General features: G+C 36.2%; 1 protein-coding gene across 2 annotated transcripts in view; it reads right to left on the minus strand.

Moving 5' to 3' along the window:
* Ror (tyrosine-protein kinase transmembrane receptor Ror) overlaps positions 1-16,863 on the minus strand; it is a 349,227-nt gene that overhangs the window by 264,311 nt on the left and 68,053 nt on the right. The gene's annotated exons all lie outside the window — the stretch shown is intronic.

A 16,863-nucleotide genomic window follows, 5' to 3' on the forward strand; every position in this document is an offset into this window, starting at 1 on the left:
TTTATGATTCCAGGATTGCTGGCTTTGAAATATTGGACAATTCAATTTATTTCCGTGAAAGGTTTCCCCGAATCCTTTAGAATATAATTTACTTGTAATTGGCTTTTATTTTAGAAATTCAATCATTTTTGCTAAACATGAAATAAAAATTGTGTATATTTAAATCACAGTAGTTCATAATTGTAGCGATAGAAAAATAATTAAGCAGGTAGATAATGAACGGAAACAAGTCTCACTAAATCTCCACAACTTCGCATACCACGAAATCGAAACTGAAATTGAAAAGCTTATTATCAAACGGAATGAATCTCAAATGCCTCCCTCTAATTACGTAACCATCATTTTTGCCAAATATCTAGCTTTTCCTGTCACAGAAACAGAAACCTCAAATTAAAAACCTCGTCACGGAACAAATCGAATTTCAGAAAGTTCAATTTCCAACTATATCGCCAAAACTGCATCCAAATGTCTAACTTGTCATATTACAAAATCACCTGATCACCTGAATCACCTGAAGAAACCTGAGATTTTTATTAACATGCCCGAGGCAATGAAAACTACGCGAAGATTTATTTCGCTCGTTATAGCCCACAAAAACTGAATATTTTTTACATCTCTGTATGTTACACGCGTGTTGTACATTTTTGCATTTTTAAATTATCCGTAAATGCACAAAAATTGCAATTTACTAGTATCACAAAATCGGATATCCTAAATCGAAAATTTTATCGGCAAATAAAACAAATTTCAAAAGCATCCACTCTGATCGCATTACCAACACAAAAGGTGAAAAGTGGCAAAGTACGAAGACAAAATCGCGGCGACAAAGATAACCGAAGCTGGCAACGATCGACGATGAGCTTACCATCGTCTGATAGAGTTGGAAGCCGAAAAGGCGAAGGTTCATGGCACAATGCCGGCTGAAACAAAGCTTTTGGCGTGGAAACGCTCGCGAGAAAAGGCGCGGGCAGGTTGCAAGGGTGCAGTGTCAACGTCGACGAGGGTGCACACTGTTCGAGAGGTAAGGGGGGGGAGCAGAGTGGCGCAGACTGGCGCAATTAAAATGCAAATTATCTCTTTTCACGCGGCCATCTTTCCAGAAGAGACTGGCGCTCGCAACCCTACGCCGTCACCGATTAACTTGGAACTAATTTACGACGACGACTCCATCGTCAGAAGGTAGCGTGAAACGTTTTGTCTCACGGCGCGGACACAGCCGCCGCGTTAATACGGGCTAACGTCATTTGCAAATGTCAGTCGAGATCAGGTTTCTTCGTTTCGACCATGATTTTCGCCGCCTGGACTTTTCTGACTCTGAATCTCTGATTAAATTCTTATACAACGCGTGGCAACCTTTAAACTTCTCTTTAGAGCAGCTGAGGGTATGTATTTGAGTGGTGACAGATCGTTTGAATAATTGATGCGATTATTGTGAAGCAAGAACAACGATATGCAGGACTTATACGAGAGTAATTATTCATTGTACGCGACAAGGGATGTGATATAACTCGGGCAAGGAAATACGTACTTTGATCATGCGGTAGGCGTGGATTAGAGGGAGGTTTGACTGGGTCAGAGATTGGATGCCTAAAGGAAAATCAAGTTAATGAAGTTGCCTTGCGTTTGATGATATTCGAAGAGTTCATTTTCAGATTCTTTTAATTTAGGGGAATTTTTTATTGCGTTTCAAATAATCTTGTGAAAGATCTGAGAGTACCAATAACTCTCGTTCGAGACACTTTTTTTTTTATAGAAGGAAAAGTTTTCCAGCAATTGGAACTTCCTACGGTTATACACTCATATAAGATGAATTGCTTATCTTTAGAAGATAGAGAGTTTCATCGAAAGATATGTAACACCAATATCGATTATCTAAAGTTGAAGTCAATATCTTGCGACGAGAAAACATTGGAACCCTTCGTGTGACTAATTCTTTATCCCGACGCAGCTACAGTGACATTGATAACGTGAAAACTTTTATTTAGCTTGTTTCTTTGCCGATAAAAAGATTGAAAACCGAAGAAAGCTATCGTAAGAGAAAATAGATTCCATAAATTGATAGCTTGTCGATTATCTGCTTTGCATGGAACGTGTTAAACTTATTCCGAATCTTATTCTAACTAAAGCAAACCTCTTGTATCTGAAAAACCTGTTTCCTATCACTTTTTAACTGCATAAAAATAATGCAAAAATACTCGACACACTACTATGGATTAGCCACAAATGGTCAGACCCATTCAAACTTACGAGCATCATCAACTCTTCAAATTTCGCTGGGACGAAGGAATCAGCGAAAGAAATAAAACCTGTTTCAACTGTTAATTACCTTTACCCTGAAGATATATCGTAATTGTGCAACAACCTCCTCGAGAAATACGTTTATCACGTACGCTACCAAACAGAGCTTGGCTATATTCGTCTGGGCCAGATATCGCGCGATACAACGAAGATTATCGGATGGGAATACTATGCACTCGAGCCCATGAATTCCAATTAAAAGCCTATCGCAAGTATTTATAGGCTGAAGACGGGAACGATATCTACTGTTACAATGGCCGTTAAGATAATCAGCTTTAATTACGCACCTCGTAAAGCCTTTATGAATCCGGTCAGGCCGAGCGAACGTCGTGGCGCCGTAGTTTAAGCAAATCTTTGTGTAAAGACGTATAATTACCTGAAATAAGAAAAACGTTTAGTGACGTGTACTTAAGTGGTTCAGATTTATTAATATCGCTATGTAATTTTCTCTTTTTTCGTTTTACTTTCGACTTTTTCACTGTAGAATCCGTATTTCTAAGTTGTTAAGATTTATAATCGTCAGGATCGTGTTTTCTATTTTAAAATCTAGCATATGGCGAGCACATATTAACGATATAAATAATTATATGCAAAATCAATATGAAACAACTTAATAGTAAATTTTGAAACATAGTATTGGGTTGGCAACTGAGTGATTGCGGATTTTGTCATTAACACCTAATGGCAAAATCCGCAATCGCTTAATTGTCAACCCAATAATTGCAGCAACCCACTATTTTAACTCACAGTGAAAGTGTCGATTCTTTTCTTAAATTCAAACGACTACCAACTGACCTCTAATACATATACGTTCTTTGAATTTTGTATATGCAAACGTAAAGACAAGAAGAAAAAAAGAATTGATACAAAAATGTCAAAAAATCCAACAAAACTAAGTGATACGACTAAAACTAAGAAGATACGATGCATCAAAAGATTAAAGATTATTGTACAAGAATAACACTTTACTATCGTATTCGATGTAAACTGTAGATCTTTATGCATTTATGAGAAATTGAAAAATGTGAAAATCTACGTAATGCAGATAACCTGCAAAAGTATAAAAAAGTATTCAAAATGAAGTAATTGTACATATGAAGTTGTTACAATTTTCAATGTTCCAGGTAAATTGTTATTTGCTTTCCATTTCCTTGATTATGTTGATAAAAATATGAAATTGCATAAAAATTAAAACAGTTATCAACTAACTTCTAATATCCTGCAATGTCCAATAACTTGGCTAGAAAAGCTGATAATCCAATCTAATTTAATCCTCGTGGGAACAGGCAAAGACCTAAACGAAGAAACTTCATTCCAGGCACTGACATCACGTATTAAGCGCAATTCCTAGCCAGTGTTCGAGTGTCCGGCCCAGCGATATAACGCGAGAACGTAATAAAGCTCGCAGTCTGCCCGTCGAAATTGGGCGGACGACGTTCCTACCAAAAGAGTAATGAAACTGCCGCAAGTGTAATGCTGGTAGTATACATAGAACGCGAAAACAACGGAGGTACGGTTGAATTCTTCGCCAGGGGCAAAACGCAAAAGTGTTTGAAATTTCTTTAGCGAGAAACTTGCAGCCACTTTCATCCGCCCTTTTTATTGGACGCGAAAAACTCCCGTAGGAATATTTTCCGTGAAACTTCCATCCTGTAATTTCGACAGGATTGTAACGTCTTTTTTTTTCCACGGAAATTCGCCCCGCGTCGAAGTTTTCTTTGTAATTCTCGACGAGAGCGTTATTGAAAATAGCTGGAGCAGCTTTGCGATGTTTGAAATAAATTTGTTTTACCATGTTACGCGACTCCTGCAAGATTCTGCCGAAATCTTTTGGTTTATAAAGAAATAGTAAAACAAAAATTCAGTGGAGGAATGTTATTAGAAGGTTTCCAGGAAAATGCTTCTTGCAGTTTGAGGAAATAATTTTTTATTCTGAAACGTGTTTCACTGCCATATAGTTTGGATTAATATTTAACAATTTACGTTATGTAAATTATGTTGCAACTTGTGTTGAAACATTGGTTAACCGCTGGTAGTTTAATAATTCAGTGTATCATAATAATTAATGAACTTTCATATAGTTATGTACATCGTTCCAAAGTTGGTTATCTTTGTATCTTCATATCAGAAGTTTCAGTAATATTCGAATTTATCACAGCCGACGTCAAAATAAGGAGCGTTCTAGTTATCATATCCTTAGTTTTAAAATTATTTAACAAATATAGATTGCGAAAGTTGAGTCTCTTGAACAATTTTTAAGAATTTTAAAACTGTCTTTAAAAATAAAATCTATTACTGAGACTATAAATTATATACATCTTGATCATAAATATTTTTCAATTATTTGTGCAGTATAAAAAAGAACAAATATATTTGTATTCTATAAATATTTCATTTCTGATTCGACTCTACAAAGTAAAAATCCACATTCTCTTGGTTTTATACGTTGCTCTATCGTCGATACAGGAAACTAATAATTGCTAATATGGACAAATAAATCAGAGTTAATTAAACTAATGAAACTTCACTGATCTCTGTTCGCGTATATTTTTCTCTTTTCACTTTTTCACTTTTTCTCTTTTATTCTAATTAAACATCGAACGACGTTACTCGAATCGATTTCCAATTCTTTGAAGTCACATTATCACCAAGCTCTCCAACATCTTTTGTTAAATAATTCAGTAGAAATTTCTATCAAACGATTAAAAACTTTAGTTAAATTGAAATACAGTGGAACAACGCGCGGCACAAATGGTTCATTTACACGAAACATCCAATATCCTGTTATGAGCACACGTATTGTACGGTCGGAGCCGGTTCTGCCTCTGCCGGAACTCCGCGTTTTTGCAATCGCTCCTTCGTCGCGCAAATATTTGCGAATTGCGCCGGCATGCGAAACGAGCTGCAGCGTCGATGGATGAACTCTGAACAAACGATGCACTGTCAACGTACTAGATTGATATCTTTCCATCTTTTTTTATTTTTTTAATGTTTTTAAACTACCAGTTGTTATCTTTTTTACGTTATCAAAATTGCATTACACGATTTATTCAGATTTGTTGAGCTACCTACATTATTCGTAATTTTACAAGAATTATAAGGATTACACTTATTGTATTAAAAATTATCTAAACCTTGTTACGTTACTGATCATAATTGTATCGAAGTTAGATATAGAAAGATTAAATATGAGAGTACTATAGTGAAATTTAAAAAAAAGCTTGTATAGAAATTTTTGTACTTGTTTGCACTTGCTGGTTGCTTCTATAATTGAACAGCATAAATATACTTTTATCTGTGTAATAAAGTTGGTATTATTTATTTGTATAATAAAGAAATTATTATTTCTATTATTAGACCTCGTTTATCAAATAAAATCCTGAAATATCACATAATTTTCTCTTTTGCGAAATGAATAAAATTTCGGTTATCAATTCAAATATCGGCTAATCAATTTCCGTCATAGGACACATCTTCTAATCAAAGTTGAAAATACCGCAGTTTACCGTGGAAACGCAATTTCCTCGGAGACCTGTGCACCGTGCGGACACACATTGCAATTCGATCGTTGAAGAGAACGTTTCGGCGAGCTTTCGACTTTTATCGCGGATGCTTCGCTCTCAGTTTCAAATTTCCTGCGATCCGGTACGCCTCCCACACTCGTTGGTAAAAAGAGGGGAAAAGTGGGGTGAAGTCTGGGGGTGCGTTCGAGTAGAAAGCAAGCTGATCCGACGCGAAATAAAAAGTTACGAAATTCCGAAGTGTGTTGAAGTGTCGAATCCACTTCTGATCGGATCGAAACGCCGTGTCATCTGAAAAGTTAATCGCTTCGAATCTCACCGTTCTACGGAATTCCGCAGAATCGAAGCGAGTTTTATCCCCGAAGATCCACTTTCCTTAAGGCCAGAATAATGCTAACTCTTTTTTTTTTATTGAAATCGTCTTTTTATGCATTGCTTGCTGCTTTATAGCAACTAGCGTCAAATTAGCGTCAGGAAATTTGTAATTTATCGAGACACGTTTAAGATATGTAGATTTTAATTTTTAGATATGTAGATATGTAAATGTAGTTTTTAAATTATAATTTTTTTAATCTGTTTTATTGTTAAAGTATTATACCGTAACATTGAATTGTCGTTAATTGTATCCTTAATAATTATTAATGACAATAATATATTATAATATTTTCAACTCTACTCGTATATAATTTTACAATATGCTAAAAACATACTAAAAATATAGCATACCTATACTTTCATAAAATACATCAATCTTGTTGTAGACTGAAAAAATAAGAATTAAGGTTTATCAGATGAAATATTCATAAAAATTTACCCTGCGTATACAATCTCTACCTTTAAAGTAATATTTAAACGTCAGTTACTACGAATGAAGCATAGTACGATTATCAAGATGAAAGTTATAATCAGAACGTCTAACTCTTCTACTAATTTACATTATTCCAAATAATCACATGGGCCCGTAGGTAGATTGTATGAGTCGTTTCGACAAATAAAGTTGATATCATAACTGTTTTCACATTTTAATTAATAGGTACATTATTATTAACTCATTAGCCTTTTCTAATTTCGATGTAGAAATGAAAATTAAATAACATGAATAATTAACTGCGTCGATATTAATTAAGTAAATCCACAGGGTTAATCATACATGTATATCGTATATCTATAAATTCATCAGCAAACGCCTCCCATTATATAGTCACACGCTGCATAATGAATTCATCCGACACTCTAATGTACTCATGTAAACGCACTAATGTGTACGTGTACACTTAGCAGAAGTCGCGAGACATGAATGCAGTCGGAGAAGACGTTCTCCCGTGTCTAATTTTGTTCCGTGGAAGCCGTGTTGCTAAAAGAGTATCGAACCGCTTAAAAGTACGCCGGAAATGGGAATTCCTTTCCTGCGCGCGCTAATGGACACAGCCCACGTGCAATTCCCTCTGCGAAAGCTTTGTCAATCTCGATTCTCGAAAGTACTTAACCGGTGCAGAAATATCTTTCTAACGTATCTAACTTTTCTTCCTATTTAACGCGTTAATTTTCACGCGAATTTTATATACTTTGCCTTGGAACTCGCGATAGATTGAAATATATTACACAACTATTGGGTTGGAAATTAAGTGATTGCGGATTTTGTCATTGTCACGTAATAACAAAATCCGCGATCACTTAGTTGCTAACCTAATATATGCAAATATACTAAATATACAATACACATACTTAAAATACTTTCGATTTACGTACGGTTGATCGAGCTCGCAGTGCAATTATCAAAGATAAATTTACCACTATAAGGAACAAAGTCGGTACGTGTTCCCAAGCAGAGCTTAAGTAAACGACAACAGTACAGCTCGTGTTTATCCATTCAGGTAACCAACGGAGCTATAATACGTCGATATTGTTGGTTGGAAACAGCAAACTATCCCTCTGATAAGAATCCCTCGACGAAATACAAATATACGTTTAGTCTACAGTAGTGAGAAATGAAGAAAAAAAGAAAAGATTCAAATGTACTGAAATTTCCATTTGAGAATATTATATAAAAAAATAACTTTTAGAAGATTCAAACTAAGAATTATAATACAAAATCTAGAATCAACTTTTTTGGAGTAAACTTTACATTATCGAGTCTAATTATAATTCTTAACAGCGTGTTACTGATTTATAATATTCGAACGGTAGATTTAAGATTCCTAGACGCACTATAATTACGAACAATATGATGATCCAACATCGTTATCTCTATCCATCATTAGTTCTACTTCGATCCTTGAATTTTTATATTTCAATCCTGCGCTCATTTCAGCGGACAAAAAGAATTCCCGCTGCTTTAACAAAGTTTTTGACATAAAGTTGAGACGAGACTTTTTGTTCAAACTGGAGATATTCTTCAATATGGCAAAAATAGGATTGAGCCTGAGAAAGTGAGCGAAAGAGCGGAGCCCAGTTAAAAACAGAGTGGAAAATTCAAGCTCCAACGATCGAACGTCAGAGATGTATAACAGCTCAAATCACAACTGTACGCTCTGTCGTCCGGAAACGAATATTCCCTCGAGTCTGCAGGTCCCGACACTCCGGGCCTAATCACAGAAATTCTGCTTGCAGATCGTTCAACCGTGGCCAACACGCGACGCTCTTCCTCTCGTTGTCCAAGCTAGAAGAAGCTACTGCTGACCGGACCGATCGGAATCTCAGCGGTTATCGTATCAAATGCATAAATCTCCAGTTTATTGCTGTTATATGCAAAGCAGAACGAATCGGCGGGAACGAGGCAACCTCCGAGAACCCAAGAATAATGCATTCCTTGGTAGATCGATGCCTTTGCCTCGTCTCTATGTTTATATGCCTGTATTAAAGCTAGCGAGGCAAAGAGGGGAAAAAGAGAAAGGGAAAGGTGAAATAGAGAGAAAAAAGATGAGGATACGATAGCGATCGGTGTGGACTTATTTAATTTCGGGACCGGTCGGCCTCCCGAGTTGTTTGCAGAACGATCGTTAACGCTGATTTATACGCTCATTCATTTCCACGATGAACCCCTCTCGTTCTATTCGCCTCTCTTTCTCTCTCTCTCTCTGTCTCTCTCTCGCTCGCTCGCTCTCTAGTTTGGCTGGATGGTTCTTCGCGCTGCATGCATCTACAAAAATATACGAGTTCCGGGGACACGTGTTCAACGTGAGCGTGAAACGATGCTGGTTTGCTAACAAGGGTTTTAAATGATTGACCTTGGATTTTGGATGAAGGATAGAAGCGGTTATGTGGGAAATATGATGCGTTCGGTCGTATCGATTAGAAGGAGGTTTCGATGTGGGGTATTGGGGTGAATGAGGGTAAACGAGATGGAGGGTCTATGGCTGATTTTGGTCTCGTGTTTTCGAGATGGAAGTGTTAGTAATGATATTTATATGGTTTGCTAACGTGTTCGGGGAGGAATTTATTAGGACGACGTGAAAATGATTGTTTTTTACCTTTTGGTTGATTTTATTGTTTTAATTTGGTCGAGTTTATTTAGTTCTTGTTTTTATTGAGACTATAATTCTTGTTCGTTGGAAATTATGAAATAGAAATGATAAAATCAATCAATTTTTGAGGATAGCGTTTCACCGTGAATAAACTAAATGGTACTGGAAAATGGTTTGTTGTTAACTAAAGACAACGAGGATTAGGGAACATGATACCGGCATGTAAACCCTTGGATCAAGGATTTTGTATAGAGTTTTAGCGTGTGACATTTCAGGACGAGAAACATCGGAAATTCTAATTAGGTCTTAGAGCGGACTTGGAGTTTCTTCCTACTTCTCTAGACAACCAACGGAAACGTCAGGATTCAGACAGACCTGGATTATAGAGTTAAGAACATCAAACTTCGGGGAACCTGGATGCGCCGCCAACTATCCGAACAGGGAAATTAGACTACTTCTTGTCTTGAGATTAGAATCAGGATCAGTCAGGCGTATCATTTAAGTTCAAAGAATCCCATCGAATTTGACAATATTTACAATTTCAGTGCCTGCATTTTTAAATAGGAGATTAAGATTAAAAGCTCAGTTTAATTCAGAATAAAATCGTTAAGTTATCCTATTATTTGCGACTTCGACACTTTTGGTTTAAGAATTAAAATCACGATTTATTTATCATTTTTTCTATTGAAAATCTAATTTCAAATTTAATAATATTCTTCTATTACGTAAAATGTCTTAATTTTTGATCAAAGATTAGAAAAGCATCTACGAGTATCTGAGAAGTATTCTACCAATTGGAAATTTTTGTTAACGGTTAAAGCAAGTGTTTCAGCGCATTCTCTTATTTAGAATTTCTGAATTTGCCTATTAAAGATTTATTGTAGTATATTAGAATCTTAATATATTACAACTTTGCTATTGAAAATTCTGTAACTTTTGAGCTAAAAATCAAGATACAGGTTTATGATAATTCTAAAAAAATAACATTACTTTATTAAACTAAGCTTTTAATCGTAGTTTCTTATCTGGAAAGGAGAACACTGAGATTGCAAATAACTCGACATTCGATGAGATTCTTCGAACTTAAACAACACGCTCTACTGATCCCGATTCTAATCTCAAGCAAGAAGTAGTCTAATTTCCTTGTTCGAATAGTTGGCGGCGCAACTAAATTCCCCCAAGTTTCCTCTCGAACGCTAAGTAGTTACATCCCATTTAATAAAACCTAAGTGTATGACTATACAACCGTGTTTAATAAAATCGAAAACCATCGAATCTTCGCAACAATTTTTTCACACTAATTCCCGGCCTGGTTGAATTCCTCTTTACACGGAGAATATTCACACAACGTAGCGTCGGAATACACGCGAAAATTAGGTGTCACGAAGCAGCGTGCGGTCGACGGGCAAGGACGAAACGCGAAGGACGAAAACGAAGAAAAAGAACGTTGGAAACGTCGATGAAACTCCACGGGGAGTACCGACGGATACACAGGAATAAGATACACGATATACTGGGCTGTCCTGTTGGGATAAAGGGAGTAGCTGACTGTAGTAAGTTGTCTATCGGTTCATCTCCAATTTCACCATTCGCGATCAAAACTTCCGACTTTGCAATTCGATAAATTCTGTCGACTTTTTCCAGTAAACGGAAACGGACTTGATAATCTTTTCTTGCACTTAAACTTTCTCTTCTGAAGCTTCTTCGATGACTGTAATAGTTGTACCAAGTTTGACACTGTTAGCGAGGAAGCTGGCATTGGAGAAGATCTGTCATATTATCGAACGAATGGCACTGTCAGCGACGGTTTTATTGAACTTTGTTTCTTGATGATAAGCGTAGTTGATAAGGGAAATGTTCCATGAATCTGTATTCTTCGATACGTTTCTACGTAACGTTCTCACGATACAGCGATTTGTCGAACATCTATTTGTTTGAACGTTCAATTATCCAAACGACATCGGGAAGTAAAAGGAAACAAACGATCTTAACTATGTCATATATACTCTTTGTATATTTCCCAATCACGTTATCGTTCTCAATTCATCGTTACATATGTAAGCGACAGGAAAATTATCGACAGAATTAGAGAGAAATTTAACTGTAGCGAGAACATCGATGAGCTATAAATCAGAAGCATTCGTAACAATAGAAACAGCTGGTAGATGGTACGAAGCGCGAAAGAACAGTAATTCTGCAGAAATACTAATTCCTTTTTAAATTTGTAATTTGTCGCTTCAGAAAAAATCATTGGAGTCAGAAGTCCAGGAAGAAAATGATTGAGACATGTTAGGTTGTCCGAAAAGTTTCTTTCGTTTCATAAGGTGATAATAGATGAACAACAATTTCTGTTTTATATTATTTTATTGAATTAGGTACGATCCATTTCGTTCTATTTCTCCTATTACGTTCGTGTATAATTCGATAAACTGATATAAAACAAAAAACATTGTGCGTCTATTATTTTCTTATAAAACGAAAAAAACTTTTCGGACAATCTAATACATATGCAATAAGTAATCTAAGTTATCCTGCGTGTGAAACATAGTCGCAGTATTAGTCGTTCGATTATTTGAAAGACTCGATTATCCGGTTCTTTTGCAAGCAATCTGTGGACTGCGGAATTTTTTTTCCAAAAATGCACGTAATGTATATAGTCCATAAAAGTATATGGAACATTCAAAGTGTAGTATTTTTTATATTATTTAGTAATTAAAACAAATTTTTTAAATTCTGAATTCACAAAAGTATAAATTTGCATAAATATCCGCGGTATCATAGTAATCAGTTCGGGCAATCGAGATGCTATTGTATAAGAGCTGATAATCGAAAATACTCGGCGCAACACGATGTATCCACGACAATGAACGACGATTAATAATGCAAACGAGACGAAGCGGTGTAACTGGTTGTGCAAGTTCGAGACCGCCGCGCGTTTTCGAGCCAAAGTCTGTGTGCACGCGACAGGATTAATTCGATTGGCCAGCAAGCGCTGCGGGTGAATTTATCGAAGAACGGAGGCTGTGGCATCGACACGATTAATTTAATTCGACGTTTCGCGAACGCGACTACGTACACTCGCGATTTAATTACCATCTAGCAATAACTTCGCCGCGGGAGTCACGGCAGACCGACCAATTTACTCTCTGCCTTATACTTTCTCCGACTTTCCGATTTCTCCAACGAGTCTGCTTTCGTACTGGTTCATTTAGATCGTTAGATTCAGTCAGACTCGAATTTGACAGGAAAAAAGAAGGATCTGTTCGTCTTGAGTTCCAGACGAGAGAAGATGCTTGAAAGTTATGATTTATATTTAACGATTTGTATGATTTTATTTTTGCACTATATGCAGTAGCTACAAAAAGCTCCTGCGTATCGTAGCATTTCTCATGGGCACTCTCACGCGTAACTCCAATACATCAAATATTGCATTGGCAACTAAGTGGTTGCGGATTTTGTCATTAGGTGGTATTGACAAAATCCGCAATCACTTAATTGCCAAGCCAATATATCACCACGCAATCAGCATAAGAATGAGGACTAACGTACGAACAATATTATACATACTAAAATGAAAAATCAATGTTATTTCTAACGTAGAAGGTATTTGGAATTAAGAGACATGAACTAGACTGTGGATATTTGTATAAATTTATATTTTTATAAATTTAATTAAGTAGTGGAACTTAGATAGACGATCGTTCACTTACTAAATAACATGATGAATACTAAATTCGGAGTTTATTTATGTACACATTATTTATATACATTTTTGCACCTTCGAATTTCCCATAAATGCAAAAGAAATTCAGTAGTAGTCTAATTATCACGCTGTGAAAGAACGAACGAAACTTTAACGCGAATGGAAAAGACTGAGTCTATTCGTGGAAGGAATTCGCCACTTTTCTTCTATCCGCATCCGGTTGCCTGGAAATCCATTAATCCACTCGCTGAGAGTCGGATCCACGTTCGATCATAATCCCGTTGTTGGCGGAACGCAGCCGATTGAAAATCGGTCTCGGCTCATCGACCACGTTTCTTCTTCCTCCAACCCTGTAGTACTCGTCTGCCTATTCTCGCGCGGGAATCGTGCCACCCCCGCTAGCCCTAATTTGCATTTATATCGATCCGCGCCGCGAATGGAAATATTAAATCCATTTTCGTAGAGGAGGCACCCACGCGAGCCCTTCACGACCGCAGAAAAAAAGAATCAATCGTGCAAGACGATGTCACGTATCACAGCCGACGTACAAGGCTTATCTGGCTTCCAACGAAAGCGTCTACGATTTATCTCGAACGAGGCTCTCGACGTCGCGGACGCGTTGTCGAGTATTCTTCGGTGTGTACCATGGGATTGAAAAACGCGTCGATGAATAATGCGCGATCGAGTTCCGCAGCGACTGTGTTGCATGCGTGAAGGGAAGAATACCACGCTGTATTACAATGGTGAAGTGCAGTATGGAATATGCGGTGGAATATAAAGAAAAGCATACAGGGTGTGGCAGTACACGTGGTACAATTCTAAAAAAGATTATTCTATGGTACGAAAATAAGAGGAAAATTTAGAAAGAAATTGTGAGAATTTTCCGACGAAATTTAGAATACAAATGGGTTTTTCTGAATGTATTTTACACTACACTGCGCGTACACGCATTTATATCACGTTATGATATTTTATTATATTTATAATTATAGTCTAAGCAGTGTAAGTAATTTCGTAATAAAATTGTTTTCAGCGGATCTGTTGATATTGTGGAATCTGTCGACGATAACTTACCGAATAAACGATTGCAACGATCTTTCGAATAAACATCGTTCAGAAAATTAGATCAACCATGAACGTTCCAGAATTTACCCGCAATATTTTTCAGAATAAAAGGTTAACACGGTCTTTCGGATAAAAATCGTGGGGAAAATTAGATCAACCGTAAACATTCCGGAACCCAGACGTGGCAGTAAATATTACGACACATTTTAGCAATTATGAACAAGAAAGAGGAAACAGGTTGCACTTTACGAACTGCAAACATGTTTTACCAACAGTTTCTTGCGACAACACGTAGCACAAAGTACAAAGGAAGATAAAAGGCACTTGACGAATCTCTGACACGAACTAGCAACTACTGCAATTCGCGTTAAGTGCTGAAAGTGCAATTTTCGTGGATATATTAGACTATTTAGTGGGAAAAGATGACGTAGCGCTTGCTAGTCATTAGACCAACAACTCGGATCTTGTACGAATACAGACACTGAAAGTAGCGTGATGACAAATGATACTCTTGGAAATAATTGCGGCAAAGTTACTGGTGCAGCTGAATTCCAGCAATCCTTCACCACAGATTAACCCGGCATGAATATAAACTTGTTTTCAGCTTAAAGAAGAAATTATTCTGATTTTCATGTTATCTGTGATTAATCGTTAATCGTGACAAATATCGAGGAAAAATTCTCAACTCGTGTATGTATAAAATAGAATATACTTGCGTATGTATAATTTGCATTGTGATTTCTAAAACGTCCATATTTTCTAAAAAAACTTGCAAAAGTATACTTCCACAAAATTCAGTCAAATAGATGTTAACACTAGAACTACCACATCAGTCAAATTAATTGGTTTTACAATTTTATTTTAGAATTCCTACTTCATGTTATATTTTCTTTCCGCAATGATGTAATTACTTTCGCAACGATAATTAAAAGAATAATATAATGAATTTTATTTTATTTTTTATGTAATCAAACTCAAAATAATTTTGTATCGAAGCTACTTATACCAATACCAGTCAAAATGACGTATACTTGTCAAAGTGTAGAAGGGTTCTGCTATTCGTTTATCGATCCTCAATTAACCAGTTTCCTCGTTTTGTACAACTCCCACACGTTTTTTAAATTTTTACCGCGTATCATTCAATATGATGATATCAGCTATTAGAAAAATCCCGGATCGATCGCTAAATTGCTAAATGCTAACATTAGAAATATCACACTAGCCAAAATGTCTGATTCTACAATTTTATAAATGTGTCAACTCTCGTTTAGGGGTCATGATCCCAGATGGATCAATAATACCAAAAATGTACTACATAACATGGAATTGCTTCTGTAAGAAAATAATAAATCAATAAATATAAAAATATTTTATTATTACGTATTTTTTAAAAACCAGTCATTTTCACCGGTTTTGGTAGAAATAGCTTCGTGTTAACTATCGATAGTTCTAGTGTTAAACTCGTACAAGTGACGCGACAAATAATACAACATATGCATGATCCAGTTCCCAACAATTTATAGGAAATTCATAGTCGATCTACCAGTCCATCGTAAAATTGCAGATTCGTACCGAAATATCCTATTTCCTTCAATTTGTCACAAACGAATCTCGACTCGAAACAGAAATGGACGCAGAATTCATTTGCAAAGCACGAAATGAGCTCATTCCCTATCCCGTATTAAGCAGGAAGGGCAACGACGCGCATTGTCCCAATTCTCAAAACGTTAACCAACTCTAATTAAAGCGGAAACAATAATAACGAAATTCTTCGTTGGCAACGGAACGGATGACGAGAGCTTGTATTTCGTCTTCTCCCGGGATAGACCGCTACAATGGGAAACATTACAAAGCATCGTTATTGTCGTCTGTTCGCTACTGATAGGACTAAACCATGGCTCAGTATCAAATTAACGTTTATGATAGGTCGCCATTCAAATCTGGCTTAAAGCTATGCATACGTCCTCGTATATTGGTGAATTCTCTCAAACGATAACTTGATAACCGTCATACCGTAATATTATAAATAATATTAATAGTAATAAAAAATTTTAATGCACAGATATAACAATATGATACTATAAATAAATTTTTCGTAATAAAAATTCTAAGCCAGTATTTGATATATCGATGTAAGTTAATTCGATGTATCAATATATTCTCTTTTTCTTATATGGATAAATCAGATGGAATTTATTGGGTTGGCAACTAAGTTATTGCGGATTTTATCATTAGGTGGCATTGACAAAATCCGCAATCACTTAGTTGCCAACCCAATACTTTAAACTCGTTTAGGTTGGGTTAGAAGTCAGTTAACAATTGTTTTTATATCCACCAGAGGTTTCAATTTTTGCTTCGTTGTTTATTTCAACGTTGATATATCTAATAAGTCGGAAATTCTAAATGCATAGATATAAAAGCGTGATACGACAAATAAATTAATAGGAACAAAGATTCTAGAATTCATAGACGCAATACACGATAACGATATAAGTAAATAAATCGCAATGGAAATCCTGAAATTCACTTTGATTTTAACGGTCCGCCTTCTAAATTTGTAACTTTTCCGAGAGAATATCGTGAAAATTAAAGCTGAATGTTGATTTAATCAATGGTCAATCCTACAGCTTAATATTTATTCTCGGTTTTCGATACTTTATTTCGTGGCAACGAATTTGGAAAAATTGATGAAAAATCTGGCGAAATTGTCGCCGAAACGATTCGGTCGGAATCGAGTTCTGTTTGCGGTTTAAGTGGATTAATTGATGATTTTTATGTGTTTATTCCGGCGATTTTATTGGGATATGGCACA

Source organism: Bombus flavifrons, chromosome 15, assembly GCF_040668555.2.
Source record: "Bombus flavifrons isolate JBK064 chromosome 15, iyBomFlav1_principal, whole genome shotgun sequence".
NCBI classification, from domain to species: Eukaryota; Metazoa; Arthropoda; class Insecta; order Hymenoptera; family Apidae; genus Bombus; species Bombus flavifrons.